General features: G+C 52.1%; 1 protein-coding gene across 1 annotated transcript in view; it reads right to left on the bottom strand.

Annotated features, from left to right (window-relative positions):
• The window catches only part of COQ8A (coenzyme Q8A), a 1,433,786-nt gene that overhangs the window by 683,600 nt on the left and 737,654 nt on the right, over positions 1-12,532 (bottom strand). The gene's annotated exons all lie outside the window — the stretch shown is intronic.

Below are 12,532 nucleotides of genomic sequence, written 5' to 3' on the forward strand. Positions count from 1 at the left end.
TGTAGGACTAAAATTCGTATTTGAAGAAGGCTGCCATCTGTCAGCTGTGTAATATTAATGAGGGCCACCAATGGTAGATGGGAAAGCACTCAATGATTTAAAATGTTTATTTTTGTAATGGCAGGATAGCCATGAAACATTCCTCATTTTAAGGTAGTTTGTGTGCTCGATGAATGGTGTGTTTTGCTAAACATAACAGGAGACTAGAAAAATATAACTTTTAAACCTTTGTCTTACTAGTGTTCCATGTACTTGTTCGCTTAGTGATTAAATCTCAAGCAAGGATATTTCAGTGTGCGGCAGTCACAAATCAAAGGGCACATCCATTCACAAAAGCAGTATATCTAAAGGCCTTTCATTCGATGGAGAAGGAATGGGCGGAGTTAGTGTACCAGAGAATGAGCTGTACAGTTTTGGGAAGATTCTGCCATCTTGGTTCTCTGTGCCCTTCTCTTTACTGACCCCTCTATATTTCCTGTAGCACTTTGTGTGATGTCAGAAAGGCAAAGTCCACTCTATTCGAGAGCAGGGATTGGACCCCTAAAGTAGGCTAGCTTTAGTTCCATCATATGTGTATTTGCCTTTAAAAGAAGGGGCCTTGCGCAACTTCTTTGAAATCATACTTTGGACTCCAATCCTGAATTAAGATTTTGCTGAACCCTTGCAGGGAAAACAGTCCTTTCCAGAGTCCTCCAGTTGTTAGGTGAAGGCAGGGTTTGGGGACAGAGGGAGTCCCCAAACAATCAACAGACACCATTGTGGGCGACCTCTACTACTGGCTGAAAACCACATCTCTGCCAGCCACCCTGTTGCCTGGGACCTCACAGTGTCACAGGACTCCTGAAGGTGGTTGGGGGGGGGGGGGGGAAATAGTATGTGTGTGCGTAATATATATATGAACTTTGTTAAAGGGACATTATGGTTTCAAGTAAAATACAAAAACCCCAGAAATTCACCAGTTATGGTAAGTTAAACCATAACTCACGCCACTGCCGTGCACTGCTAAGACTAACACCCAAGACATCAAAGATGACATCACAAATGTCATTGATGACATCACTGATATCACATGTGAAATACATTTTGATGAAAAGTCCCTACAAGGAGATGTGTTTATATTGTTGGTAACAAGATGTCAGGGGTGATCAGGGTACCTATCACAAACTACTGAATCTATTAAAGAATGTACTCATCTAATATCATTGTATTGATGTGTTGTCATTAATAAAGAAACCTAATCATATAAACAAAGGCAACGACTGCAGCATGCACCATAGAAGTATACTATTTATAATCTTGTAATTTTGGATAGTACAATAATAAATGCTACCATATCAGTTTTGAGCAATGGTAAACATGTAATAACTAGCTAACAATTCAAGACTTACAGCACTTGTGCTGCTACAAACAATACATATGAAGAACCACAATGCATACAAGTCAGAGGCACATACAGGGAAACTAAAGTAAAGAAGAAAGAAACAGCATCATCAGAAAATGACATTAAAGTTGATCTTCAAGTGTACAATGAATTGTGTGTTTGAGACCTGCTAATTGCCCCATGTATGTGCATCATGAGCGGAGACCAAACCCTAAGGAAAGTACTCAAAGAACATATGACAAGGTTAACGTCTAGATATATAGCACCTTTCTCAATTTTATTATTCTGACTGCCAGTGAACAAAACCACCTGGCCTATATATGTCAAACAAAAACAAGTGACCCAGAAATGTGATGTCAATGACATTTGTGATGTCATCTTTGATGTCCTGTGTGTTCGTCTAAGCAGTGCATGGTGGTGGCGCGAGTTATGGTTGTTTAGCTTACCGTAACTGGTGAATTTCTGGGGACTTTCCATTTTACTTGAAACCATAATGTCCCTTTAACAATGTTTTTTCTTTGAATTTAATAGGTTACCAGTTCATGCTATTTTCCTACAACTTACTAATATCATACTTAGCCAATATAGCAATGTTAGTGTCCAATTTACAAAGTGTCACCTTAAAACTCTGCCATGTCCCACCTTCTGGAATCATTTTTAACATTTCCATACACTTTTTGCAACCATTTCAACTAGTTTTGCATCCGTAGACGTCTACGAACATCTGACTTCATAGCGGACCTTCCGGACAGCGCCACAGGACCATACGCTGGGGCCTGGCAGGATGACGTGTCCGAGAACCCGTCCGCATTTCACGATAAGATCTCTGCTTCGTGGACTGTTCAGAACTGCATTTTCTACAGATCTAGGAACTTTCAACTTCAACATTTCCCTTGCACAGCTCCAACACTTATTCCTACTCATTATCCATTAACAATCTAGTACAAAGTACATACTTGTAGCAAAACTGCTATTAATCTTAAAATGGCATCCGCTAATGCCATCCCGGCTCCCCAAGAGCCACCACCACTGCTGTAATCAAAGAGCATGAGAAACACTGCCCCCTACCTTAGAAATAACACGCACAATATTTTCCCTTGTCCACCTACCCCTCCATATTAGAGTTTGGTTCCCCTTCCCTCATTTCCCTCCCTAACTTTGGTTCTCAGCTCTCCTGCCAAAAAAAATACATCCAAAAACAACAAAAGACATTCCTTTAGGAACCACCATTCACAGTTAAAAAAATATAGAACAAAAAAAACATGTATAGACTCCTTCTACTTTATATTTCTCAGTAATGTACATAGACTCGATAGGATTTTCCAACATTTCCATTTGCATTTTGTGTTATGCTAATATTGTGGCGTTCATCCTCCGTTCCAGGGACTGGAACGGTTGATACTGGCCCAGCAGCCCAAGTGATCAGCCCAAGCGAAGCAAGGGTTGATAACTAGGTCTCTCGACCATTATCCCCCCCATTTCAGCCCCTGAAATGGGGGATCAAGGCCATTAGCACCCTAGCTCCCCAAAGCGGGAACCCGGGGTGCTAAAAAAGAGGATTCTTCTATGGCGTCCTGATGTAGGAAGGAAAATCCTTTTCTAAGATGGCCACCATGGAAAGGGAAGGCGAGGGTTCCATACAGGGCCCCTCTTCGCTTTCCATGACAGCCTGCAAAAGGCAAAAAGAGAACCCTATTACCATACTACCACAAGCACATTTTTCTTCCCTTTCAGATGTATCCTAATTTCGAATAACTTTACCAGAACGCCAGTCCCAGGTGGACATGGTCACTTTAACCCTATGCTTTGCCCCTTGTGGTCATGGCCAGTAGCCAGATTGTCCAGATCATGACATTCCATGACCCGGACAATCTGGCCACTGCCCATGGCCGCAGACTACCCCTCAATCACTAAAGAAGGTATACCGCTATTTTTTGTAGCTACATTTGTTTTATAGGGCAACATAAACGGGAAGTACAGAATCTTCTGAGGACCCTTATCAAGTATGAAACACTTGTCTATAGGAGTGATATTAATAAAATATCCTATCATGTCCGTCAGGTCATCTTGCTCGATTGGAGGAGCAGGCCTGCCAAATCCCAAAAAGTCTATTACCCTAGACATAAATTGTCTGTATGAGGCATCTGCGTGCTCGTCCGATACAGGTTTGTCAAACTCAAGTCTATGCCACTAACCGATTGAAGATTTACATGCAAGTCCTTTTAACTGGACTCTTCCGAGATAAGGGCCTAACCAAATGGAGGAGTATCTTGGTCTGATGGTTTGTGTTCTTCATAAATGGAAGAAAGCGATTTGAAAGAAATCCTTCTTTGGTAATTGTTTATAGGATTTTTCAACCTGCTTTGAGGCTATTTTTAGAGGGTAAATTTGTCTATGGCTTCGACTTTGGTGGCGTTGATGGTTTCAACGCTAATGGACTTGAAGTTTGACAATTTTGCTGTCAACAGAGCACTCGAGGTGCTTGACACACGACTCGATAAAGTCTTCGAAAGTTTTTCGTCAAGTCGAGACCTTGAAGATTCTTGTGAGGTTTCAAGCCTGCGTCTCGGGGTGGAGGGCGTGCACGCTTTTGCCTTCCTTTTCGGCTTTTAACAGCGTCACAGAAGCATTTTTCTCTTTCAAGGGGACGGGCCGCCTTTGAAAATGTTCCGACATTTCTAGTCTGAATGCCTCCCATTCAGCAGAAGTCGACTACTTGGTTGGGCAGGCTATACTTCCCAGGAGAGGAATCAGAGGGGAATCAGAGGAAGTGGAAGGTGATCTATAGCACCTTTTCTTCATCAATTATAAGATACTCCCCGTAGTGACTAACGTACTCCTAGTCCATAGTCCTCCGAGTTCTGGTAGGCTTCGATGGGCACCAGATAGGTACAGCATTTGTCCATTTGCACCCCTGAGTGTGCGAGGTGTGCAGAAGGATAGCACATCAACTTCCCTCGACTCCACCAAGTGTCAAAACCTGGTCCATTTGCTCTTGTACTGGCTCCTAGTATCATGGCTCCTAGCGCCCTGTATGAGGTCTAGGTTTGCCTGTGACAGACGCAGATGCCTTAGTGTTACCTGCTCAGGAACCACACTGCAAAGGCCAACTTCTGTGGAGCGGGGTGTATGACCGTGCCTCCCTCCTGAGATAGAAGATAAGCTGGGCGCAGTGGACGGTGGATCGGAGGCTGGTCCGAGAGGCTGAGCAGCTCTTAGAACCATGGTCTTGCAGGCAGCCACAGAGCTATCAGAATGATGCTGAGGTGACAGGACTCCCTTATCTTGCAGATCCCACTGTGGACCAGGGGAGTGGGAGGGAATGTGTATGCCATCATGCTGCTCCATTGTAACTAAGGCTCTGCCCTGGGAGCCAGGGCCCTGTCAGGACACAAACTAAGGGCGAACCATAGGAGGGACCGATGAGGCTGCCAAATTGAGACATGTAGATACTAGTCCTTCAGATCCAGGGAGCACAGAGTCTCCCCTGCACAGTGTCTCCGCAATAAGTGCTGGCGTAACCATCTTTGATTTTTGAAGAGGGAGCGAGAGGTTGGAAAGGTCCAACACAAGTCAGGCCAGCCTGGTACTTTTGTATGGCTGAAATCCAGGAGTAGAAGCCCATGCCTCGCTGGGACTTCTTCCACTGCCTGGCTCTCTACAAGCCAACGAATTTCCGTCGGCAGAGTTGTTGTCCCAACTTGTGGGAGGGGAGGTGAGAGGAACTGTTAGGCGGTAGCCCGTGGACACTACAGATAGAATCCAGGGGTCCACGAACTTCTGAGGCCAAAACTCCTGTGGCCGGAGTCAGGCAGGCGCATGCTGCCAGGGCCGCGTCCCAGCACCCCTCTAATTTTAAAGGGGAAGATTTTGTTCCTGGTGAAAAAGGTGGTCTCCCGTCCCTCGCAAGGGACGCCCATACAGTCTGGAGGAAAGGGGACTATGGACTAAGTATGTTAGCCACTACGGTGAGTAACTTAATTTGCTCCATACTGAAGGGAGACAACCTTTTTCACCAGAACAAATGTCCTTTAATTTTAGAGGCGCGTTGGGGTGTGGCCCTGGGAGCATGCACTCCCCTGACTACACCCACAGGCGTTTTGGCCTCAGAGGTTCGAGAGCCACTCAGTCCCCACCGACGCGTCGACAATGATCAGCATTGCCAAATGACACCAGTATTATTTGCAGTATGGTGGGACGTATGGAGGAAAGGGGACCATGGACTAAGAGTAGGTTAGTCACTACGGTGTGTAACTTAATTACTCTGACGTTCCGTCCCTTTTCCTCCATACTGTATGGGCGATTACAACTGAATGTAGCCCCAGGGTGGAGAGGAGCCCCTCCTTAAGAAAACCGGTTTTATGGAACCGAATGCCGCATCTGACCTAGAGGCGGCGTCCAAACAGTAGTGTTTACAGAAAGCCGAAGTGGTGGCCCAGGTAGCCGCCTTGCTGATGACCTGCCACAGCACATGCCATTGGAACGTGATGGCCGTGGACTTGGCTCTGACCGCATGGGCATGTAAGTTAGCCGGCACTGGTTTGTGCTGCCCTTCATAGGCCTCCTTGATGGCCGCAACCATCCACCTTGCTATGGAGGCCTCATAACGGTTCCATGTGTTCATATCCCTGCAAAAATATCGCAATACAAAAATATCCATATTTTTGCAACAATAGTGAGCCATGGACCCTGTGGGGGACACCCCCGCAATCCCTGCATTATTTTTAAATGTGCGGGGAACACACCCGCTCCCACAAATTATCCACCCCAAAAATAGAGCCTACGGCGAGACAAACGACCATATGTACAGCGATATTTTTGGTGGTGATAATATGGAACAAGTTACTTACCTGTAACTGTTGTTCTCCAGCATGGGTCTGGCATGGATTCACATGCTCATGAATATTCCCCGTCGTCAGGCTGGGAATCCTCGGTAAAGAAAAAACCAGTATCAGTTTCGTTTCTGATCTGTCTTTCGTAGTAATAACCAATCACTGGTCTCTGCGTCATACTGACCACAGCCAATGACTGCCCTCTACCTAAGCACCGCCTCTGGCAGCCATCTTCAGATTTGGAAGCACGTGAAGTGGCAGTATGACCAAGTGAAGAGCCGCAGAGGGGTAGGCGGGAGGGTTCGCATGTGAATCCATGCCAGACCCATGCTGGAGAACAACAGTTACAGGTAAGTAACTTGTTCCTTCTCCAGCATGGGGTCTGGCATGGATTCACATGCTCATGAATAAAGAATACATAGCAGTACACACATGCACAACCACGGGAGGTGGTAAAGGCTCAACATTAAGCATCACACAAACTCAACATTAAGCATCTTACCTCCTCACCAGGCTCACCTCAGGCGAACAGGTTGCGCAGCACTGCTTGGCCGACCCTGGACTCCTCCCTGGAATCCCGGTCGACGCAGTAGAATTTCGTGAAGGTGTGCGTCGACCTCCACGTAGCAGCCCTGCATATGTCCAGCAGGGGCACACCAGATAGGAACGCCGTGGTAGCTGCGATCGCTCTGGTGGAATGGGCTCTCGGACGGCCAGGCAGCGGTCGGTTTGCCAACCGGTGACAGTACATGATGCAGCCGGAGAGCCATCTGGAGATGGAAGCCTTCGAGAGAGCCTTCCCCTGATTGACAGGTCCAAAGTTCACAAAGAGTTGTGACGTCTTCCGAAAACCCTTCGTGCGGTCCACGTAGAACTTCAGCGCTCTAGCTACATCCAGCGAGTGCAAAGTCCTCTCAGCCGGCGACGAAGGCGACGGGAAGAACACAGGTAACACCAAGGGTTCGTTGAGATGGAAGTCCGACGGTACCTTGGGCATGAAGGAGGGGTGCGTCCTGAGCACTACCCTGGTGTCGTGGAAAGTCAAGTACGGGGCCTTGCAGGAAAGGGCCTGGATCTCTCCCACTCGTCGTGCGGAGGTGATGGCCACAAGAAAAGCTGTTTTCCACGATAGAAACTTCAACGGGGCCGAGTGCAGAGGCTCGAACGGAGGTCCCATGAGCTTGGTCAGCACCACGTTGAGCTCCCACGCCGGGGCCGGAGCCTTCACCGGCGGGAACGATCTGAATAGTCCCTTCATGAACTCTTTCACCAGACGATGAGACCACAAGGACGTCCGACCCGTGGTTCTGGTGTATCGGGAGATCGCGGCAAGATGAATCTTGATGGACGCGTGTGCCAGTCCAGCTTTGGCCAGCGTCAGCAGGTACAGCAGTACTTGGGGAGCCGTAATCCGAAGAGGGTTAATCTTCTGTGTGTGGCACCAGACAGAGAACCTCTTCCATTTGTGTCCGTAGCATTTAAGAGTCGAGGACGCCCTGGCCTTTGCAAGAACCTCTCTGCAATCGGCCGGTATGTCGTATCCTCCAAACTCTAGCGCTGCAGGAGCCAGGCCTGCAAGTTCAGCGACTTCGGGTCGTGGTGGAGGATGGCGCCTCCTTCCCTGGAGAGTAGATCCGCGTCCGCCGGCAGCTTGATCGGCGGGGACGCTGACAAGTCCAGAAGGTCCGGGAACCATATCTGCCTCGGCCACGCAGGTGCGACGAGGATCATCCTGCACCGTGACCTCTTGAGCTGGTTGACGAGCCGGATTAGCAGAGGCAAGGGAGGGAACGCGTAGAGGAACAGGCCCTCCCAGGGGATCGAGAAAGCATCGCCCATGCTCCTCGTCTGGGGAAACCTGCTGGCGAACCTCCGGCACTTGGTGTTCGTCGCCGTCGCGAACAGGTCGACCTGGGGCGTGCCCCACCGTCGGAAGAGGCGATCCACCAGATCCTGCCGTAGTTCCCACTTGTGGCACGAGCGCAGCTCCCTGCTGAGTGAGTCGGCGATGGTGTTTTTTATCCCTGCCAGATGAAACGGCACCAGAAAAATCCCTTGGGCGACGGCCCAATGCCACAAGTCCTGCGCCTCCTTGGACAGCGCTGGGGACCTGGTTCCGCCCTGTTTCCTGATGTAAAACATGGTGGTGGTGTTGTCGGTGAAGATCCTCACCACCTTGCCCTTCAGGGACGGAAGGAAGGACCTGAGGGCCCAAAACACTGCACGGAGCTCCAGGACGTTGATATGCAGGGACTTCTCCGTCGGGAGCCAGAGTCCCCTCGCGTGCAGATTTTCGGTGTGCGCTCCCCACCCTTCCAGGGAGGCATCCGTGGTCACAGTCTCCTGGTGGGCTGGGGTCTGGAAGTCCATGCCCGCCGTCAGATGCGCGCGGGTGCCCCACCACCGTATCGCTCGTCGGAAACTCTCGTCGAGCTTGATCCTTTCTTCGAAGCTGCCCGTCGTCTGGATCCAGCGCGCATCCAGGAATTCTTGCAACGGGCGCATCCGGAGCCTGCACATGGGAATGAGGTAGATGCAGGAAGACATCATCCCGAGGAGGGACTTGATGGATCTCACTTTGGCCGCGTCGGCCACCAACATCCGTTGCACCTTGCCCAAGATGGTCCTGGTCCTCTCCTCCGACGGGGAGGCCAGAAGGGACACTGTCGAGCCTCGCTCCCAGAAACAGTGCGACTTGCGCGGGCACCAGGTGGGATTTGGCGTAGTTCACGGAGAATCCCAGGTCCGTGAGGAGTTGGACGGTCCTTGCTGTGTGGACCACGGCGAGCTCCTTCGTCTTGGCGCGGATGAGCCAGTCGTCCAGGTAGGGGTAGACGTGGATCCCCTCGCGGCGCAACTGCGCCGCCACCGGTGCGAGGCACTTGGTGAATACCCTGGGTGCCGACCGTAGTCCGAAGGGAAGGGCTTTGAACTGGTAATGACGCCCTTGTACCACGAACCTGAGGAATTTTCGGTGCCCCTTTAGGATTGGAATGTGGAAGTAGGCATCCTCCAAATCCAACGACGATAGGAAGTCTCCTTCCTCCAGTTGACCCAAGACGTGCTGTAGGGTGACCATCCGGAACTTCTGCGCCTTGATGAACTTGTTCAGCCGTCGCAGGTCTAGGATGGGGCGCCATCCTCCCGTCTTCTTCTTGACGAGGAAGTATCGCGAGTAGACTCCGGAGCCCCGAAGCCTCTTTGGGACGAGTTCGATGGCGCCCTTTCTGAGCATCGCCTTTACCTCCAGGAGAAGTTGAGGGACGTGAAGTTCTTTCCTGGCCACGGGGGGGGACGCGCGGGCACCTTCTTTGAAACTCGAGCGCGTGGCCCCGGGCCAGGGCGTCCAGCACCCAACGGTCGGTGGAGATGGACTCCCACACGCTGACGAAGCCCGCCAGCTGGCCTCCCACCGGGGTGCTTCGGTGGGGGCCCGACCCCACGGCCGGTTCAATCCTGCTTGGACGCGGCCTTGCCGCCTTGACCTCCTTGGCGACGACGGCAGGGTCCGCTAGACTTGCCTCGTCCTCTGTAGGCCTCTTGCGACGACGAGCGGGCCGCTTGACGGTAGGAAGAGAAACCGCCGCCGGAACCTTTGGAGGCGCCCTTGCCTCCGCCGCTCCGAAAGGGCGTCCGTCGTTGCTGCAGGACTCCAAGGGCCCGGGCCGTCTCAGTATCCGCCTTGATGGCCTGGAGGGAATCGTCCACCGTCTTCCCAAACAGGTTGTTCCCGTCGAAGGGCATGTCCAGGACTCTGGTCTGGACGTCCTGCCGAAAGTCCGTAGCTTTGAGCCATCCACGGCGTCGAAGGCAAACGCCGTTGCCCAGCTGGCGGAACCCCGCGTCGGCGATGTCAGTCGCCACGGTGATGGCGTGGTCCGAAGCCACTTCACCCTCCTGGAGGATCTCAAGGGCCTCCGCCCTCTTGTCGTCCGGCAGAAAATCCAGCAGGGGAGCCATCTTGTACCAGAGCTCCCTGTCGTAGCGGGCCACGATAGCCAAGGCGTTGGCCGCTTTAATCGTCGTCGCTGCCGACGAGATGACTCTACGTCCCATAGTATCCAATTTCTTTCCCTCGCCGTCTGGCGGGGAAGTCGATGTGGAGGCCGCACCTCCCCCCCCCCCCGCTTTCTTCCTGGCTGCCGCGGAGACGACGGAGTCCGGGGTGGGCTGCGCCCGGAGGCACAGGGGGGCCGTGTCCGGGACCCGGTACTTCTTCTCGTACCGGTCTCTTCTAGCTGGCGTCGTGGAAGGGTTCTTGAGGAGGGAAAGGCCCTCATCCCAAATGTCGTCCAATAGAGGCACTGCGAGGACCGTCTTCCTCTTGGCCTTGCGCCGCTGATAAAGGAAGCCTTCCTTTTTCTTCTCCTCAGGGCAGAGTTGGAAAAGCTCGGAAGCCCTGGAGATCATGGAGTGGAAAGATCCGATCTCGTCGGGCGGAGAAGCCCTGGTGGGAGGCGACGACGGAAAATCCTCGTCGTATGCCTCGTCGTCCGTACCCGTCGCCGCCGTGTCAGTCCCCGTATCATCCCCTCGGGTGGACGGGGAGGAGGGCTGGACGGGGCGCGACGGTTGAAAAGGAGGTGGAGGATGGATCCTTCTTTTCTTGGTAGGGGGAACACCAGAAGGTCCCGGTTCTGGATCCCCCGACGGGAGAGGTTCCTCCGTCGGTAACGGTAGCCTCGTCCTTATCTCAGTGCATAAGGACTGTATGGCCAACAAAATGGCCGCCGAGTTGTCTCGCGGCGCTGGCAGAGGGGAATCCGACGGGCGAGCAGGGGCCCCGTCGGTATCCTCGACGATGTTGTCGTCGTCACCTGCGTCGGGGCCCATTCCGACGGGCTGGTCTTGTTCCACGCCTAGGCCGTGGCTTAAGACCTCGATCAGCTCCTCTTCTGAGGTTGAGGCCGAATCTACGACGACGCCCTGCCCCCCCTTCTTCCCCACGGAGGGTTTCACGGGGGTCCTATCGATGGGCACAAAAGAAGACTCCCTCCGAGGAGGCAGGGAGATTCTGGGCCCCGAGGTCGCCACCACTGGTGCAGCCTCCACAGGCTGGGCCAGGGCCGCCGCGACCGTTTCGATAGAGGGCTTGGTCGGATGGATCAAGGCCTTCACCACCTTAGGTGCGCTCACCGCCTTATCCTTGAGGGAGGGGGCACTGCCACGCTCCTCCTCTGCCTTAGAGCTCGACCGGGGCCTCTCCAGGAGCTTCGCCGGGTGCTCGGCCTTCCTCTTACCCGACCCAGAGCGTTGGCTCGTGGTTGATGGTGCCGGGGAGGGTGCGCCCTGCCTGGCGCCCGTAGAGGCCGACCGTTCGGCGCTCCCGGTGCCAGCGGACTCGCGGTGCTTGGCCTTATGTTGGGCCCCCGTCGCCGGGGCGCCCTCAAAGGTCTTAGAAGACCGCTCGGATTTCTTCTTCTCGCCAGACGGGCTCTTACCCTCCAGCCAGTTGGCGAGACGTTGATGACGGTCCTTCATGGTCCGTTCCGACATGTTGCAGCAAAACGCACAGTCCTTCTCCACGTGCGTTTTGTCCTCATGAAGGCAGTAAAGGCAGAAAGAGTGTTCGTCCTCCTTAAAGACGTTCTGCAGCTGGCATCCAGGGCAAACCCTGAACAGCTTTCCGGGCGTCGAGCTTCCCTTCTCCTGGGCCATCTCCGAGACCGGGCCTGAGAAGCTTCTGGAAGTCCTCCGAAGTGTAGCTCGACGAATCTTCACCCTTGAGGGGCACAGACGAATCCGACACGGGTCCCCGTTGATCGGATGTAGGATCGGTGGAGCTTGAGGCTCTTTTGACCGAAAGAATCGACGTTTTTTGTGAAAAAGCGAAAAAAAATAGCACTAACGCTCGAGAGCAATAGCACGAGGATCCCAACACATGAACGTGCGGTAAAAATCTGAAGATGGCTGCCAGAGGCGGTGCTTAGGTAGAGGGCAGTCATTGGCTGTGGTCAGTATGACGCAGAGACCAGTGATTGGTTATTACTACGAAAGACAGATCAGAAACGAAACTGATACTGGTTTTTTCTTTACCGAGGATTCCCAGCCTGACGACGGGGAATATTCATGAGCATGTGAATCCATGCCAGACCCCATGCTGGAGAAATGTATATTCTTTTACTTGAAAACCTTGAGTCAGTGTTTGCCTGAATCATAGTAATTGCTGTCCTTTGTGTAACTATTGGATACTGCTCACTTACTCTTGAGATAAGTCTGGCTGCGACGCCATCGCTACCACCTTAACTGTAGTACAGACTTGTACCAAAGGTGAATTTGTACTGTCACTTGTAGTCTTAATTGTGTGTGGTGTTCCCAA

Source organism: Ambystoma mexicanum, chromosome 4q, assembly GCF_040938575.1.
Source record: "Ambystoma mexicanum isolate Mex_15411 chromosome 4q, UKY_AmexF1_1, whole genome shotgun sequence".
Lineage (NCBI taxonomy): Eukaryota > Metazoa > Chordata > Amphibia > Caudata > Ambystomatidae > Ambystoma > Ambystoma mexicanum.